The following is a 19,721-nucleotide window of genomic DNA, read 5'->3' as shown; positions in this document are numbered from 1 at the left end:
TGCAGGATGCATATGCCAGCCCGATAGATCCTAAACTTGATTGTGGTTTGGTGATTTTGCCTTCAACTCTTTCTCCTACTGGGCCTATTATACAAAGGGAAGATGGTATTGTGGAATGGATTTTCTTATCACACAAACAAAGTAAAAAATTAAAAACTTACATAGAAAAGCTTTCCGACTTAATCATAAAAGGTAGAATAAGACTACATCAACTCTCAGGAACAGACCCGGCCAAAATTGTAGTACTTCTACCAACGCTGAGATTGTAACATTATGCGTAAGGAAACACAAAGAATTCTGCCATAAAGGGGGCTACGGATTGCCGCTGAAAAAAATAGAGAGAAGAGATTCTATTAGCTAATGAAAGATGCCAAAGAGCCTGTAGTAACTTTGTGAGAGAAATTAACAACAAATATAAAAGAAAGGGCTTTCAGTTTATCAAAAGAACTAATTGAATTATCCCACAGATTGCAAAGGGAACACTAATTCCTGAAGCACATTCTATGCTGATGCAAATAAATTGGAAATGATGGTTATAAGCCAAAAAAAAAAAAAAAAAAAAGCAAAGTAATTAACAGCCCATATACTTCAGTTTAAAACTCAGAATTGTATGCAGTTCTTATGGTATTATTAGATTTTCCTGAACCTCTTATTATAATTACTCTCAATATGCAGAAAGGGTTGATTTGCATATAGAAACTTTTGCATTCATTCTCGACAACTCAGAATTAACCTTGTTTGTTATTTATGCAACTGCAACAAGCAATCAGAAATAGAAACTATCCATATATATCACTCATATTCGCTCTCACACAGGTTTGCCAAGTCCAGTGGTACAAATAAATGAGGAAATTGACCAATTATTAATAAGAGATTTGTTAGAGTCCTCAAATTTTTATGAAAAAACGTCATGTTAACATTAAAGTTTTAAAGGAAAAAATGTTCTATCACTTGGCAACTAGCCAAGGACATTATAAGAAAATGTCCCACTGGTCCACTGTATAACCAAACTCCATTACCCACCAGAGGTGATCCTAGGGATACCAAGAGAAATGAAATCTGGCAGATGGATGTGTTTAATTTTGCAGAATTTGGAAAACTAAAGTTGGTACACCATGTCATTGATACACATTCAGAGTTTCAACAGGCAACTGCTTTAAGTTCTGAAAAGGCTGATTCTATAATAACATATTTACTGGAAGCAATGACTATTGTGGAAACACCTGCACAAATTAAAACTGACAATGCCCCTGCATATGTTTCCAGTAAGATGAAGCATATTATGGGTATTCCATACAATCCTACAGGACAAGCACTTGTAGAAAGATCTAATCTCACTTTTTTTTTTTTTTTTTTTTTTTTTTTTTTTTTTTTTTGGTTTTTTGAGACAGGGTTTCTCTGTGTAACCTTGGCCATACTGGACTAACTTTGTAGATCAGGCTGGCCTTGAACTCACAGCGATCTGCCTGCCTCTGCCTCCCGAGTGCTGGGATTAAAGGCGTGTGCGGCCACCATGCCCGGCTCTAATCTCACTTTAAAAGAAATGCTTATGAGGGGCTGGAGAGATGGCTTAGCAGTTAAGAGCACTGACTGCTCTTCCAGAGGTCATGAGTTCAATTCCCAGCAACCACATGGTAGCTCACAACCATCCACAATGGGATCTGGTGCCCTCTTCTGGCATGCAGTACATGCAGGCATAATACAGTGTACATAATAAGTAAATAAATATTAAAAAAAGAAACGCTTATGAAACAAAAAGGAAGAGTAAAAGCACCCAAGGATAGACTAAATAGTGCTTTGTTAACTTTAAACATTCTGAATGGTAATGAAAAAAGAACAACAGCAGCCGAGAGACACTGGGTTATAGAAAAAAATCTGTGGAATTAAATCAGTCTATAAAGTATAAAGATGTGTTAGCATCAGAACAGAAGCCTGTAACAGTTTTGCACTGGGGACACGGTTTTGTTTATGTTTCCACAGGAAATGAAAAGTGTGGATACCAACAAAACTTATCAAGATTAGAACTGAGCAGAAGGTCTCCTGAAAACCTTGGCCACTGTTCTGAAAAAAGCATTTAGTTCATTGAAAATGTCTCAATTTATAATTTCTCATTAAACACCGTATAATTAATGGCTCAAAACAGACACGGGGGAATGTAGTGAGTTTTTTTTTAATTTTTAAAATTTTTATTAATTTATTCAGATTACAACTCAATTGTTATCCCATAACTTGTATCCTCCTGTTTCTACCGCCCTCCCACTTTCACCCTTTCCCCTCTCCTGGGTCTATGACCGAGGGGGACCTCCTCCCCCACTATATGGTCATAGGCTATCAAGTCTCATCTTGGTAGCTTGCTTATTCTTTCTTTGAGTGCCACCAGGCCTCCCCACCAAGGGAAGGTGGTCAAATATGGAGCACCAGAGTTCATGTCAAAGTCAGTCCCTGCTCTCCACATAACTGTGGAGAATGTCCTGTCCGTTGGATAGATCAGAGTAGGGGTTCGATGTTTACTACTGTATTGTCCTTGGTTAGTGCAATAGTTTGAGCAGACCCTCCTGGGCCCTGATCCACCCATCGCGATGTTCTTCTTGCAGGTTTCTAGGACCCTCTGGGTCCTTCTATTTCTCTATCTCCTATATTTCTCTTACCTAGAGTCTCAGTAGGATGTCCTCACATCTATCCCAATCTCCTGGTAAGTGAAGACCTTCATGGGACGTGCCTTTTGGGCTAGTGCCCAATTATAAGTGAGGATATACTGTGTGAGTCTTTCTGCTTCTGGGTCAACTCACTCATTATGATAATTTCTAGTTCCATCCATTTGTCCACAAATTTCTGGATTTCCTTGAGAATTTTTGTTTTTTAAAAACATTGAAATGGGGGGGCTGGAGAGAGGGTTCAAAGGTTAAAGAGCACTGGCTGCTCTTCAGAGGTCCTGAGTTCAATTCTCAGCACCTACATGGTGACTCATGACCATCTATGAGATATGATGCCCTCTTCTGATGTGCAGGCATACATGCAGGCAGAACAGTGTATACATAATAGATAGATAGATAGATAGATAGATAGATTAGATAGATAGATAGATAGATAGATAGATAGATAGATAGATAAATCATTTAAACAAAAAAGCAAACCAACAACCAACCAACAAAAAGAACACTTGGGGTGCAGAGGCAGGCAGATCACTGTTAGTTTGAGTCCAGCTGTCTACAAAGTAAGTCCAGGACAGCCAAGGCTACACAGAGAAACCTTGTATGCAACATTTGTCTTCCTGAATAGGAGCCAGAAGAGGATTCACTGGAGCTGATAAAGGCACCTTAAAAGTTTAACACGGACGAAAGAATTGAACAAGTCATCCTACAAGAAGATACCCAAATTGGCAACAATTTTCAATATTATCATTGGGGAAATACAATTTACAACAATCAAAAGGCAATAATTCATATTTATCAGAATAGCTACTGTGATATCTGATTTTAATTGCCAACTTGACAAGGTCTAGGATCACCTGGTGAAGAAATCTCAATGAAAGATTATTTATACGAGTTTGGCCAGTGGACATGTCTGTGGAAAGTTATCTTGGTTACAGTAATTGCTCTGGGAAGGCGTGCCACTGTGGGCGGCACCCTTCCTGGGCATGGGATCCTGGATGGCCTAAGAATGGAGAATGCAAGTTGAGCACTAGTAGATGTGCACGCATTCGTTTCTCTATGCTCTCGACTGTGGCTGCTTCAACCTCAGGCTGCCTTGATTTCCTTGCAGTGACAGAGTAGCCGGGAAGTGACGGGCTAAATGAAGACATGCTTTCTTCCTGAAGTTGCTTTTGTCAGGGTATTTTATCCCAGCCACAGGAAACAAGATTGGAATAACTATTGATGGAAGAGAACCAAGAATACCAGGCAGTTGGTGGACAAACAAATTACAGCAAAACCACAAAGACAGCTACCCAACAGCAAGGAGCAAATACCAGTAGTATGGTGAGTTAATATGGATGAACCTCATGAATCTTATGCTCAGCAAAGAAGCAAACGTTTCATTTAGTCGTGTTTGTGTATTTGTACATGTGCATGTGTGTGTGTGCACAAGTGTGCCATGGTCTAGATGTGGAGGTCAGAGTGTGTGTGTGAGTGTGTGTGTGCACGCGCGCGTGTGTGTGTGTGTGCGTATGATACACACACACACACACACACACACACACACACACACACACACACACACATATATATATATATATATATATATATATATATATATATATATATCGTAATAAGTGGTTCTTTCCTTTTACCACGTAGATCCAAAGGGATCAAACTCAGGTTCTCAGGCAGCAAGCGCCTTACTGATTGAGAGCCACTTCACCGGCCTGAGAACTTTTTTTTTCTAAGTCCAAGAGAAAAGAATACATGACTAGGCAAACCAACCTGTGGTGATCTAAAATTAAAACAGTGGTTGTCTGGGTGAGGGGTGGTTACAGGTAAGAAAAAGGCACGAAGAAGTGGGAAAACCGTTCAGCAATTAAGAGCGTGTACTGCTGTTCCAGATCACCTGGGTTCAACTCCCAGAACTCACATCAGATGGCTTACGACCACCTGTAACCACAATTCCAGGGGGCCTGACACCTTATTCCTGCCTCCGTGGGCACCTACACACTTGTGATACACATACAACTACTCACACAGAAGCATACACACTAAGTAAATAAGTCTTTAAAAACTAAAAGAAAGAAAGTGGCACAAGAGAATCCAGAATGCCAAAAAAAAAAAAATTCTGTATCTAGATTCGGTAGCTGCAGGGGCGCTAGCGTGCTTCGGTTCATGGGGATGGGAAGTCACTGCCTTTTGCTCTGTTTTTCTAAGTAGAAAGTGGCAATGTGAGTAGCTACCACTAACTGCCGGGAAATGGCTCGTGTTCAGAATAAGACTGTAAATTATAGGATCTCATGGAAGACACTTTTTTGGTTTTGTTTTGTTTTTTTGGTTTTTCGAGACAGGGTCTCTCTGTGTAGCCTTGGCTGTCTTGGACTCACTTTGTAGACCAGGCTGGCCTCAAACTCAGCGATCCACCAGCTTCTGCCTCCCGAGAGCTGGGATTAAAGGCGTGTGCCACCACAACCGGCTTGGAAGACACTTCCTGACTGAATCTTGTCCTTTCAGAAATAGTCTCCATTCTAAGAATAGGCTCCTGGGTACTTGCTTCACCAAAACTCTTGGTGTTCTTTCTAGTGTAGCACACATGCCCACACCTTTGTTTTTGCAAATGCTATTCTCGTTTACAATACTTTTATTATCCTCTTACCTTACCCGAAATTTTCCTTAACAAAATCTACAAAATTTTACACCTTAATCATCACTGCATCCAGAAAGTGTTTCCGGGACATCTCAGACACAATGAAGGCCTTCTTAGTGTTCTTTTAGTAACCTGGGTAACATCTGCAAACTATAAGGTTTTCGCTGTTGATGTTTGTTTTTCATAGGTGTGTGTGTGTGTGTGTGTGTGTGTGTGTAGGGGTGCACATGTGTTTGAGGGCACATGGGCCAGAGGTTGATGTTGGGTATTTGTCCTAGTTTGTTTCTGCTGCTGTGACAAAACACCTCAACTAAAAGCAGCATGGTGGGGGTAGGGGGGAAGAGGGCTTTTTTCAGTTTACAGGCCACAGTCCCTCATGGAAGAAAGCCAAGCAGACACTCAGGGCAAGAGCCTGGAGGCAGGAACAGGAATGGCTTGCTTCCTATGGCTTGCTCAGCCGGCTACTTACACAACTCAGGACCTCCTGCCCAGAGATAGCCACGCCCACAGTGGCCTGGGCCCTCCCACATCAATCAAAAACAACAACAACAACAATTGCCTTAACAGACTTTCCTACAGGTCAGTCTGATGGAAGCAACCCTTCACCTGAGGTTCCCTCCTCCCAAATGACTCTAGTTTGTGTCAAGCTAACAGAAACTACTGAGCACAGCATCTTTCTCAATGGCCATCTGAGCTGCTAATGCAGGGTCTTTCACCGACTATGCAACTTGGATATTCAGCTACTGTAGCTAGCCACCTTGCCCCAGGGGACCTTTGTTTCTGCCTCCTAAGCAGTGGGCCCAGGTCTTAATAGGGATTCTGAGATCTGAATTCCAGTCCTTACACTGTAACAGGAAGTGCTTTTTCCACTGATTTATCTCACTAGTCCCTCAAACTGTTTTTGTGATCCACTCTCTCTAGATTACAAAGTTGTTGAAAATAGTTATTTTGTTTTCTTAAGTATTATTAATGCACAGCATAGAGTCAGATATAAAGTAGATACAATTTGTTTTTCAGAGGAAATCCTGGTAGGCTCTGTGTGTGTGTGTGTGTGTGTGTGTGTGTGTGTGTGTGTGTGTGTGTGTGTGTGTGTGTGTGCGTGCGCGCGCGCGCGTGCGTGCGTGTGTGCGTTTCACAGGCTTAACAGACACATTTTCAAAACTCCATCTTTGAATACTGAAAAGATGGAGCTTCTGTTACTTTGTCAGTTACAGGGATATATTCAAATACAGAGAATTGTTCATAGTCCCAGAAACCATTTTAGTAGCCAGCTGGTTTGAATGGTATGGAGATAATTCTGTATAAGCCAGGCGCAGCAGGCCACAGATCTGAGCTCAGTCCTGAAAGGTAGGCATGAGACCAGTAGAATGCACCAGCGCTTTGAGCTGGCACAGGTTGTTCATTTAGTCAGCCAACAGGAACGCATTGGCACTGAAACCCGAAAAGGTAGAAATGTCTGCCTTCCTGCACATTTAAAGTTCACTTATCACAGTTAAACTTTGAAAACAACTGCTTTCATCTAGCAGTTATAAAACATTTCCCCAACATGTCACAATAGGGTTTATAAGATTAATTGTTATTTACTTAAACGATGGGTGTTTGATTGATGATGCAGGCAGGTATACTGAATTTCAGCTTACTTTTGTTACTGTAATGCAGCACATGTTTGTTTTAAATCAAGAGATGTTTTCAGTATCGTTCCAGAGCTATCTGAAACTGCCAGTGCTTGGGCCTTGTGTTCTTTTTAAAGCAAAATTTCAGCCAGCAAAGGAAGGATGAACAATGTTTTAAAGACATGATTTTCAAGTATGCACTTCATTGTAAACTTCTTTTTTTTCCAAAAACGAGAATCAAAGGCTCTAAATTGCCTCCAAGTTGATTCCTCAGAAATCGGACCACATCTTAAAGCCTTACAGAGGTGGCTGGCAAGATGGAGCAGCGGTTAAGAGCACTGAATGCTCTCCCACAGGCCTTGGGATTGGTTTCCAGCACCCACACAGTGGCTCATAACCACCTGTAACTCCAGTTCCAGGGGATCTGACCCGCCTCATCTGACCTTCAAGGGCACCAAACATGCACGCGGTGCACACATATACAGGCAAAACATAAAATAAAATAGAGAAGTATTTAAATAAAAATTAAAAACTTACAGTAGCTGCTTATTCTGATGTAATTTATATTTGTGTTCCTCTTATTGATTGCATTCCCTTTGGCTTCAGTGGTGATCTAATGTACTAAAAAAAAAGGATGATTTCTAGACTATGAAATCAGATCTGGTACAGTTTAGTCTAAGTAGCATATGATGTTTTTAATAGGAGGAACTCGTTTTGTTGAAATTTAAAATATTCACCTACTTTTATTAGGATTTAATTGGCAAACGTGTTTGTGTATATAAAAACAAATTTGGAAGAAAATGAACTGCAGTAAACTTTTAACAGAAGTGCAATTTGAGAATTTAGAAATTCATCATGTTAATGACAGAAGAAATAAGCATTTCTCCTAAGAAGCCACCTGTAACACATTAAGTATAAATCATGGTTTCTCAAGTGCCGTCTGGGGACTTTTATGTTGCAATTCCAGATGCACAAGTTGGTTAAGCAAGGGCATTGCTGCATTAGGGAAAGCAAAGAGAAAGTGATGAAAGATGAGCCCTAAAATAGGGGAGAAATACTGTGGAATTTAAACTTCATGCAGAGTAAGTGTGGAGAACAATAGCTTAATATAGACTAAGCAAAATCCTGATGTGTCAGCGTGTGCAAAGCACCAATCATCAACTCACTGGTGTGCAAAGCACCGATCATCAACTCACTGGTGTGCAGAGCACTGGTCATCAACTCACTGGTGTGCAAAGCACTGATCATCAACTCACTGGTGTGCAGAGCACTGATCATCAACTCACTGGTGTGCAAAGCACTGATCATCAACTCACTGGTGTGCAAAGCACTGGTCACCAACTCACTGGTGTGCAGAGCACTGGTCATCAACTCACTGGTGTGCAGAGCACTGATCATCAACTCACTGGTGTGCAGAGCACTGATCATCAACTCACTGGTGTGCAAAGCACTGATCACCAACTCACTGGTGTGCAAAGCACTGGTCATCAACTCACTGGTGTGCAAAGCACTGATCATCAACTCACTGGTGTGCAAAGCACTGATCATCAACTCACTGGTGTGCAAAGCACTGATCATCAACTCATTGGTGTGCAGAGCACTGGTCATCAACTCAATGGTGTGCAGAGCACTGATCATCAACTCACTGGTGTGCAGAGCACTGGTCATCAACTCAATGGTGTGCAGAGCACTGATCATCAACTCACTGGTGTGCAGAGCACTGGTCATCAACTCACTGGTGTGCAAAGCACTGGTCATCAACTCACTGGTGTGCAGAGCACTGGTCATCAACTCACTGGTGTGCAAAGCACTGGTCATCAACTCACTGGTGTGCAGAGCACTGGTCACCAACTCACTGGTGTGCAGAGCACTGGTCATCAACTCACTGGTGTGCAGAGCACTGATCATCAACTCACTGGTGTGCAAAGCTCTGATCATCAACTCACTGGTGTGCAAAGCACTGATCACCAACTCACTGGTGTGCAGAGCACTGGTCATCAACTCACTGGTGTGCAGAGCACTGGTCATCAACTCACTGGTGTGCAGAGCACTGATCATCAACTCACTGGTGTGCAAAGCTCTGATCATCAACTCACTGGTGTGCAGAGCACTGGTCATCAACTCACTGGTGTGCAGAGCACTGGTCATCAACTCACTGGTGTGCAGAGCACTGGTCATCAACTCACTGGTGTGCAGAGCACTGATCATCAACTCACTGGTGTGCAGAGCACTGGTCATCAACTCACTGGTGTGCAAAGCACTGATCATCAACTCACTGGTGTGCAAAGCACTGGTCATCAACTCACTGGTGTGCAGAGCACTGATCATCAACTCACTGGTGTGCAGAGCTCTGATCATCAACTCACTGGTGTGCAAAGCTCTGATCATCAACTCACTGGTGTGCAAAGCACTGGTCATCAACTCACTGGTGTGCAGAGCACTCGTCACCAACTCACTGGTGTGCAAAGCACTGGTCATCAACTCACTGGTGTGCAAAGCACTGGTCATCTACTCACTAGTGTGCAGAGCACTGGTCATCAACTCACTGGTGTGCAAAGCACTGATTATCAACTTACTAGCATTATTATTCATTTTGTAAAAAATTCTGTGGCAAGACTTATTCTTAAAATAAGAAAAGTCTAAATTAGAATAAAGCTGTATTTTAGCATCTATGCATATTTTATGACATACAGAATCTAGTCCTTAAAAGTTCCTTAAAACTTTGAAAGCCTCACTCAGGAGGCAGAGGCAGGCAGATCTCTGTGAGTTCGAGACCAGTCTGGTGTCTACAACAAGAGTTCCAGGATAGCCAGGCCTATTACACAGAGAAGCCCTGTCTCAAAAAACCAAAACAACAACAACAAAACCTATGAAAACTTTTATTACTCTAAAAATATTTATGTGTGTGTGTGTCTTGCCTGCTTATCTGTCTGTGCATCACCTGTGTGCCTACTAATCTGAGGGGCCAGAAGCCTGAGGGTGTCAGATCTGCAGTTACAGATGGTGTGAGCCACCATGTGGGTGGTAGGAATCAAACTCAGGTCCTCTGGAAGAGCAGCCAGGGCTCCTAACTGCTGAGCCATTTCTCCAACTAATATCCTCATTAATTTTTTAAGAATGCTTGTATAGTGTTTATCATATGCCAGCCACCATTCTAAGAACTTTATTAAGTAGTCAAATTCTTATAATAATTTCATAGGTAAGCACTACTGGCCTCTTTTGACAAGTGAGGAAACACACTTCTCTCTAAGTCAAGCCTCCACATGGAACTTTACAGTCTGCCAAGGTCACGGAGCTATTAAGTGATAGAGGGGCCTGAACCCAAATTGCTTCAAGGTCTGTGAGCTTGCCCGTTCTGCTCCTTTCCAGAGAGCCCAATATTAGACTTCAGAAAGTTATCTGCTACAAGAATACATATGAGGCCAGGCATGGTGGCCCATGCCTTTAATCCCAGCACTCGGGAGGCAGAAGCAGGGGGATTGCTATGAGTTTGAGGCCAGCCTGGTCTACAAAGTGAGTCCAGGAAAGCCAAGGCTACACAGAGAAACCCTGTCTTGAAAAACCAAACCAAACCCAAACAAAACAAAAACAAAAAACCTGAGGGCTCAGATGACTGACTACGGCAGTCCTCCATAGACACTTGAACCCTTAACGATGGATGGTCCTAGAGACAGCTCATGGGACTCAGAACTCCCAGCGACGGGGAATGCATATGAATTTCATTTCAGAAATTATGTTTTCTGAAAGTTGCTCCTTCCAGCTTTTAAACTATTCCTATCCTATCTTACATCATCACACAAACTTGTCCTTACTGTTTTCTTACACAGCTGGCCTTTAAATGTGAAGAAGGCCCTTACAGCCTAATTGCTGCCCCTCCCCCCACTCCAAGACAACATTCTATTTCTTTCAAAAAAATTTTATAGACATGAAGGGATTGTCTTCATTTTTAGCCTTTTCTTTTCTTGTCATGCTCCGTTCAGTGCTAGTTCTTAAGTGTATCAATCCCAGTGGATATCTACATTAAAAAAGTTTTGTTGTTCTGGTATTTTTATTAGTTTGGTTTGTTTATTTGTTTGTTTGTTTTTTAAAGACAGTGTCTCTCTGTGTAGTTTTGGCTGTCCTGGACTCACATTCTTGATTTGTAGATCAGGCTGACCTGGAATTCACAGAGATCTGCCTGCCTTTGCCTCCCAGAATGCTGAGATTACAGGTGTGTGGCACCTGGCTTTAATGAGTTTTTGTTTGTTTGTTTGTTTTTCAAGACAAGGTTTCTCTGTGTAGCCTTGGCTGTCCTGGACTCACTTTGTAGACCAGGTTGGCCTCGAACTCACAGCGATCCGCCTGCCTCTGCCTCCCGAGTGCTGGGATTAAAGGCGAGCGCCACCACCGCCCGGCCTAAGGAGTATTTTTTAATCATTTATTTTAACTGATGCTATCACACATACATACACATGATTTGCTTTGATCCAATCCAGGCCCAGCTACCTCCCCTTCAATTCTCCCTCTAAGCCCCCACTTTTCCCTTCCACCTTAATGTGATCTCTCTGTTTTTTACACCCACCAGATATAGTGCTGTGGCTCTATGCATGGGCACAGGACCACTTACTGGTACAAGGAATGTTTTCTTTTTCTTTCTTTCTTTCTTTTTCTTTTTTCTTTTTTTGGTTTTGTGTAGTCTTGGCTGTCCTAGAACTCACAGAGATCTGTCTGCCTCTGCCTCCTGAATGCTGAGATTAAAGGCGTGCGCCACCACCACCCAGCTCTTGAGGAGTGTTTTTACCACAATAGAGTATATTATACTTTACTGCTAAATATTTCAAATCTGAATGAACATTAAATCTTTCAGATAACAAAACCTTGCAAACTCACATCAAGCTCATCATAAAATAAAATATTTTTCTACATCATATACCACAGCTAATAACTGGTGGAATTGATTTTTGGACATAAATTTAAAAAAAATTTTTTTTTCAAGACAGGGTTTCTCTGTGTAACCTTGGCTGTCCTGGACTGCCTTTGTAGACCCTGTCTCGCAATATATGGAAGGGTATAACTCCATGAGAGAAAGCTGGGTGTCATCACACGTGGAAAAATATTTCAGAAAACTATTGCCTCTAAAATCTTGGAAGAAAATTTTTGTGCCGCTAGAATGTGGAGACCAACACGAAGGGGTTAAAAAATGCCATTGTGTAATGTGTATTGGCAGTGGCTTGGTGTTTGTAGCGAGACACTGAAAGAAAGCGATGAGTGCCAGCAAGAATTGGCCAGCTGTCAAGCAAAGATGAAAGAGCATTCCACTCCGTTAAAGAAGAGTCTCTGGCTTTAGACCACAATCTAAACTCATACAGAAGAGTTTAGAAACAAATCGAAGCGTGTGTGTTCCTCCGAGCGAGACAGTTAACTCTCCACGCTTTCCTCTAACCTCTCTTCAGCAAGATTCCGCTGCCAGGGGGAAAAAAAAATGGCAGCTAATCCAAAGATTAGTTCGGGTTGATGTCTTCCATCCAAGTCACTTATTAACGTAAATGGACTCTGGGCTGGATTAGGGCTCAGTGGTAGAGTGCTTGCTTAGCATGTGGGAAGCCTTGAGCTTGACTCCCAGCGCAGAGGTTGGGGGGGGGGGGGAACCTAAAATACCTGTCATTCAGCAATGAAGAGCTATATCTTACACACAAAATGTACAGACAAGACACGCTTCAGAAAGCAACTTTGGCTGTAATTAGTAGCACATACACAGCCATCTGGAAACATGTTTTAAAATATTTTAGTAAATCGTGTTACCAAAAAACCTCCAAGCCTGAATTGCACATGCCTATGACTCTGGGTGTCTGTGAGCTCACACATCCTCAGTGGAGTGTTTTGACTCACTGAACTTTTTTTTGATGTAGACACTAATATTTTTAGTCGAATGTGTGGAAAACTTGACCATTAATTTAAAAATAATTTCCTTATCCCTGCTTTTCTCCTGGGACCACAATTAAGCAATTATTTATGGCCCATATCTACTTGTCCCTTGGTATCTGTAAGAAATTGGTTCTAGAATGCCCATGGTGATTAAATTCATAGCCAAGTCTCTTGTATAACATGGCAAAGTATTAGTAGATATCCTCTGCTCATATTCTTGTACATTCTAAATCACCTCCAGGCCACTTGCAGCATCTAATGCAATGTAAATACTTTGTAAATGATCATTATACCATTGTTTAGAGATTAAACATAAAACGCTGCCAAGAAAAATGCAGCGTAGGTGACATTTAAGAAATATTTTCAGTCTTCAGTTGGTTGAGTCCACAGAACCAAAAAACCATAGCTTTGGAGGGCAATTGCATTCCATTATGTATATGAAAATGCTTAATGGAAAGTCTTCAGTTTGAAAAACAGAAATAAAATGAGGTTGAGCAAAACTGAACAGAGTCTCACAGCCCTGTGAGACAAGAAGAAAACCAGTGCATATGTTAAGGGACCTGATGAAGGGTAGAAAGAAAAGGGAGAAAACCAAATGGAGAAGTGGCGGCTCAGTTGTAATCTCAGAATAAGGAAAATGACTACAAACCAATAGATTAGCTGAATAAATTATGGGTCACACGCAAAGGAAAGTGCAAAGCCATAAAAACGAACGAGGAGGACACACGTGACATGGACACGAAGTGGAGGTTGCAAGGACAGTATGCTAACTTGCATGCATGACAAGAGAGACAAGAGAATATACACATATGCCTGGGTTTTAAGGAGAACGCAAGGCCTGGAGAGATGGTTCAGTGGTTAAAAGAATGTCTTACTCTTCAAGAGACCCTGAGTTCAACTCCCGGTACCCACACAAGCATCGCACAAGCATCTGTAACTCCAGCCTAAGAGGGATCCCATACCTCTGGCTTCCACAGGCACCTGCATTCATATGTGTGCACGCATGCACGCGCGCGTGCAGGTTCTTACATACAGAGAAACAAGGAGGCAGGCTTATGATATACAACTTATATAAGATACAACACACATAGCAAGAATAAATCAATAACTAATGTCAGTTAGTACTTAGAGTTGATGAGAGAAAATAAGGTAACATTATCCTCAATGTTGCTGGTACCTCAGAAGTCCTAATGGTCATGCTTTTTTTTTTTTTTCTTTTTTTTTTGTCTCCTCCTATAAGTAAGGTTAGTCAATGTAACCAGTAGAACATACTAGAAGTAACATTTGTGTGACTTTCCAGGCTAGGGAATAAAAGGTATGGTGGCAGCTTCTCTTTTGGATTTGCTTTGGACTTTTGCTTTAAGGGAAACAACCCCAAGATTCTGTGACAATTCTCAGGCAACCTCAGCTACTGGCTTGTGTGCAGAGAGACCAGAAACCAGCTCTAACCACCTGGCCATGCACATGAGCATTTAGAGGATGCTGATGACCTAGTCAATCCGCAGGTAAGCGTGTCTCAACAGAACGCCCTAAGACACCCCAAGCCAGAACCACAAGCTGCTCCCAGACTCTTGCCCTTCTGAAAGTGGAGTGCCCTCTTATAGTCCATTTGTAAGGGGCTTGGTGGGTACAGTAGTGATATTCGGGTGGATGTGGAACCTTTAAAAAATACCAGGTTTTAATTAATGCATTTTAACTGAATTTATTAGACAGTTTCATACATGTACATAACATATCTTGACCATATTCACCACCCCCACCCACTATGATCTCTATTGTTCCTTTCCCATCCCATGAGCTCCCTATTTCTATTTTAACATCACACATGTATGTGTGTGTGTGTGTGTGAGAGGAGCGGGAGAGACCCAATGACTTTAATTAGGGTTATTTATAGGTGCAGAGGCACCTTACCAGTGACCACACCACTGAAGAAAATGTCTCCCTCCCCCATACCCCCATTGATCACTAATTGCCAATAGCTCATCTGGAAGGTGTGGGAACCCATGTGTAGTGGATATAGACATGTTTTTCCTTTGATCCCAAGTGTGGGATAGGTATTGGAGGTAAACATGTTTTTGTTTTGATCTGAAGTATGAGATGGAGAACAGACTTGTGAGAGAGCAGGTGACGTTTACCCACTTAGAAGTCGCTGAAACACATCCTAGTACAGACTCTGAGAGGAGATATATAGATAAGCCCACAACAGGAGGCTGGGGCTTTTGGGGTCTTGATATCATTTGGCTGTTCATCGCTCCACTTCGAGATGCTCCAAGAGAAAAACGCTCCAGTAAAGGCTTCAAGGCTATGGGCTCCAGCTGAGGCTCCAGGTTCCGGCTGCTGTTCCAGGTTCCAGCAGCAACTTTGGTGGAATTGCTGGTCTGCTGAAATCCTACCAACTACACCAGGGCAATCACTCTCAGGAACTAAATTCAACAAGATCTATTTCCCTTGTCCCATAAGCCTCCTTTCTCTCCCATTTAGGGTAGGTGGGTTGGAAGGGAGGTATAAGCATTTAAAGAACCCCAAATAAAGTAGGCTTGGAAGAGGTGAAGCCTACACCCATGAGTCCTCTCTTCCAAGACAGTGCTTCTGGCTGACCTTACGAAGATCTTGTGAGGTAATCACAGTTGCTGTGGGTTCCGAGGCTCCTATGTCATTCCTAGAAATCAGCAGAGGTGGTTGTAGAACCTCTAATAGGGTTGGGTGGCTTGAAGGCATACCCTCAGAGGGAGTTGTAGCAGTTACTCTCTCCTCCCTGTTTCAGGTGTGGTTTCTTCTTGCACTGCTTTGCTATATGTCATAGGACCTTTTCCAGAGTTGACACTATCTGGAATAACAGTCCCTAAAACTGTGAGTTAAATAAGCCTCGGGTGTTCTTGTCAACATATGGTTTTTCTAGGCCTGCCCGAGGTCTAAATAATGATAATGGAGACCTTTGTATTTATTAAAAGCTTTAGGTACTATAACTGGGCAGATACTCAGCTATTCTAACCCAACAATATTGGCCTGGCCTACTTACCAGCCACATGGTGGTTACCTGCCATCCCAGTCTCACCCTGGTGCTCCTTCATCTGTGTCCTGATCACAACTTCCCTGGTCCCTATCAGAGACTCTCTTTCTCTCTCTCTCTCTCTCTCTCTCTCTCTCTCTCTCTCTCTCTCTCTCCAGAAATCTCACCTTAACTCTCCAACCCAGCTATTGGCCATTCAGATCTTTACTTGACCAATCAGAAGGTGATAGACAACAATGTTTACAACATGCCAAGACAGGAGACGCTTCAGTATAATGACAATGCCCAAGTCCAGACTGCAACTAGCTCTCTGGGCACTTGAAATCAGTGTACAAAACTATCACCCCTACATTCTCTACTATCAACAAAAGCAGACTAAAAGAATAAGCCAGACCCACTCTTCAAATAGCTCAAATTTGTAGAACCAACTGGGTCTTGGTGGGAATTGAATAAATCCCTCTCTAGGGATTTACAAAGACCTAATCACCTTCCAGTAGGGTCTACCTCTAAACAGTTCCGTCCCTGAACACAGCAACACTGGGGAACAAACTTCCAGTACAAGACTCACTTGAGAACAAACACTTACTATGTCCAAACCATATCAAGCATCATAAAACATTGCTGAGACAAAAGGTAATAACTGATAATCCAAATGAATTAGTACTGACATAAATTTGGTGGTTGTGAGTGTATTGGGAGAATGTTTTCTTATGGAATAAATGCAGAGCCATTCAAGGATATTCTGCCTGCAAATATCATTCTTCAAATGACTCAGAACATCTTCTATACATTTGTTCAAATGTATGTATGTATATTACAAAACCTCACTCCCCCCACACACACACGTGAGAGAGAGAGAGAGAGAGAGAGAGAGAGAGAGAGAGAGAGAGAGAGAGAGAGCCTGTATGTATAGGGGAATGGAATGGGAAAGATAATTAAAAATTGGAAAACATTTATATCTAATGAATTTCAACAAAGGGTATATGAAACTATATGATTCTTTTAAATTTGAGATTTATTTCAGACTTTCAAGTTTTTAAAAGGACGCCAATTAGCATTATCTATAAAATCCTCCGTGTTTTAACTTATGGGACACAATGAGAGCTGAAGGAAAGTTCATAGCACTAAGTGCCTTTACAAAGAAATTGGAGATCCCATCCTAGCAATTTAACAACACACCTGAAAGCTCTAGAACAAAAAGAAGAAGACTCACCAAAGAAGAGTAGATGGCTGGAAATAAATCATCAAACTCAGGGCTGAAATCAATAAATTAGAAACAAAGAGAACAGTTCAAAAAGTCAACAAAACCAAGAGCTGGTTCTTTGGGAAAATCAACAAGCTAGACAAACCCTTAACCAAGCTAACTAAAAGCCAAAGGGAGAGTAACGAAACCAACAAAATCAGAAGTGAAAAGGGAGACATAACAGCAGACATTGAGGAAATCCAAAGAATCATTAGGTTGTATGTCAAAAGCCCTATACACCACAAAATTTGAAAACCTAAATGAAATGGACAATTGTCTTATTAGATACCAACTACCAAAATTAAATCAAGATCAGGTAAACAAATTAAATAATCCTATATCTCTTAAAGAAATTCAGGCAGTCATCCAAACTCTCCCAACCAAAAAAAGCCCAGGGCCTGATGGGTTCAACCCAGAATTCTACCAGACCTTCAAAGGTGAAAGCGGGAGGGAGGGAGGAATGGGAGGATACAAGCGATGTGATAACAATTGAGATGTAATATGAATGAATTAATAAAAAAGAAAAAATAAAGTCTTAGAGCAGGGAGACAAGGCACATACCTCAACATAATAAAAATAATATACAGCAAGCCTATAGCCAACATCAAACTAAACAGAGAGAAACTTAAATCAATTTCACTGAAATCAGGGACAAGACAAGGCTGTGCACTCTCTCCACATCTCTTCAATAGTACTTGAAGTCCTCACTAGAGCAATAAGACAACTAAAGGAGACTAAGGGGATACAAATAGGAAAGGAAGAAGTCAAACTATCATGATTCTTGGATGACATGATAGTATACATAAGTGACCCTAAAAATTCTACCAAGGAACTCCTGCAGCTGATAAACACCTGCAGCAAAGTGGCTGGATACAAAATCAACTAAAAAAAAAAAAAAAGCAGGAGCCCTGCTGTATACAAATGACAAACAGGCTGAGAAAGAAATTAGAAAAACTCTACCCTTCACAATAGCCACAAATAATATAAAGTATCTTGGTGTAACTCTAACCAAGCAAGTGAAGGACTTATATGAAAAAAAACTTCAAGTCTCTAAATAAAGAAATTGAAGAAGATATCAGAAGATGGAAAGATCTCCCATGTTTGTGGATCGGGAGAATCAACATAGTAAAAATGTCTTTTTTACCAAAGACAATTTACAGATGCAATGCAATTCCCATCAAAATAGCCACACAATTCTTTACAGACCTTGAAAAATCTATTCTCAACTTCATACGGAAAAACAAAAAACCCAGAATAGCTAAAAACAATCCTGTACAATAAAAGATCTTCTGGGGGAATCCTCATCCTGCATCTCAAGCTGTACTATAGAGCAACAGTAATAAAAACAGCATGGTACTGGCATAGTAACAGGCTGGTTGATCAATGGAATAGAATAGAAAACCCAGAAATAAATCTGCACACTTTTGGGAATTTGATTTTTGACAAAGAAGTCAAGTCCATACAATGGAAAAAAAGATAACATCTTCAACAAATGGTGCTGGTCTAGCTGGATGGCTACATGTAGAAAAATGCAAGTAGATCCATATTTATCACAATGCACAAAACTAAGGTGCAAGTGGATTAAGGACCTCATCTTATAACCAGACACTCTAAATCTGTTAGAAGAAAAAGTGGGGAAGAGCCTTGAACTCATTGGCACAGGAGACAACTTCCCAAACACAACACCAACAGCTCAAGATCTAAGGTCAACAATTAATAAATGGGGCCTCATTTAACTGAAAAGCTTCTGTAAGGCAAAGGAAACAGTCAACAGAACAAAACAACAGCCTACAGACTGGGAGAAGATCTTCATTGACCCTACATCTAACAAAGACCAATATTCAAAATATATAAAGAACTCAAGAAATTAAACACCACCAAACCAAATAACCCAATTAAAAAATGGGGTACAGAGCTAAACAGAGAATTTTCAACAGAAGAATATAGAATGGCTGAGAAACACTTAAAGAAATGCTCAGATCAGGGAAATGCAAATCAAGACACCTCTGCCTCTGAGATTCCATCTTACACGCATCAGAATGGCTAAGATCAAAAGTTCAAGTGACAGCATATGCTGGCTGGGATGCAGAGAAAGGGAGTGCAAACTTGTACAACCACTTTGAAAATCAATCTGGTGCTATCTCAGGAAATTGGTAATGAATTTACCTCAAGACCCAGCCATACCACTCCTGGACATATACCCTAAAGATGCTCCACCACATAACAAGGACATTTGCTCAGTTATGTTCATAGCAGCCTTGCTCGTAATAATCATAATCTGGAAACAACCTAGATGTCTCTCAACCAAACAATGGATAATGAAACTATGGTTTATTTACACAATGGAATACTAGTCAGCTATCAAAAATAAGGAAATCTTGAAATTTGCAGGCAAATGGATGGAACCAGAGACAGTCACCCTGAGTGAGGTAACCCAGACCAGAAAGACTCACATGGTATATATTCACTCATAAGCAGATATTAATTATTTAGTACAGGATAAACATATTACAATACAGAGAATGATGCAGCAACCAAGGCCGATGTATAACGTGGACCTAGACGTTCTGCTCAGATGTAGCAGATAGGCAGCAAAGTCTCCTTGTGGGTCCCACAATATGGGGATTAGGGACTACTTCTGACATGGGCTCAGGCCTCCCAATGT

This window comes from Acomys russatus, chromosome 29, assembly GCF_903995435.1.
Source record: "Acomys russatus chromosome 29, mAcoRus1.1, whole genome shotgun sequence".
Lineage (NCBI taxonomy): Eukaryota > Metazoa > Chordata > Mammalia > Rodentia > Muridae > Acomys > Acomys russatus.
This window is presented reverse-complemented; position numbering follows the sequence as displayed.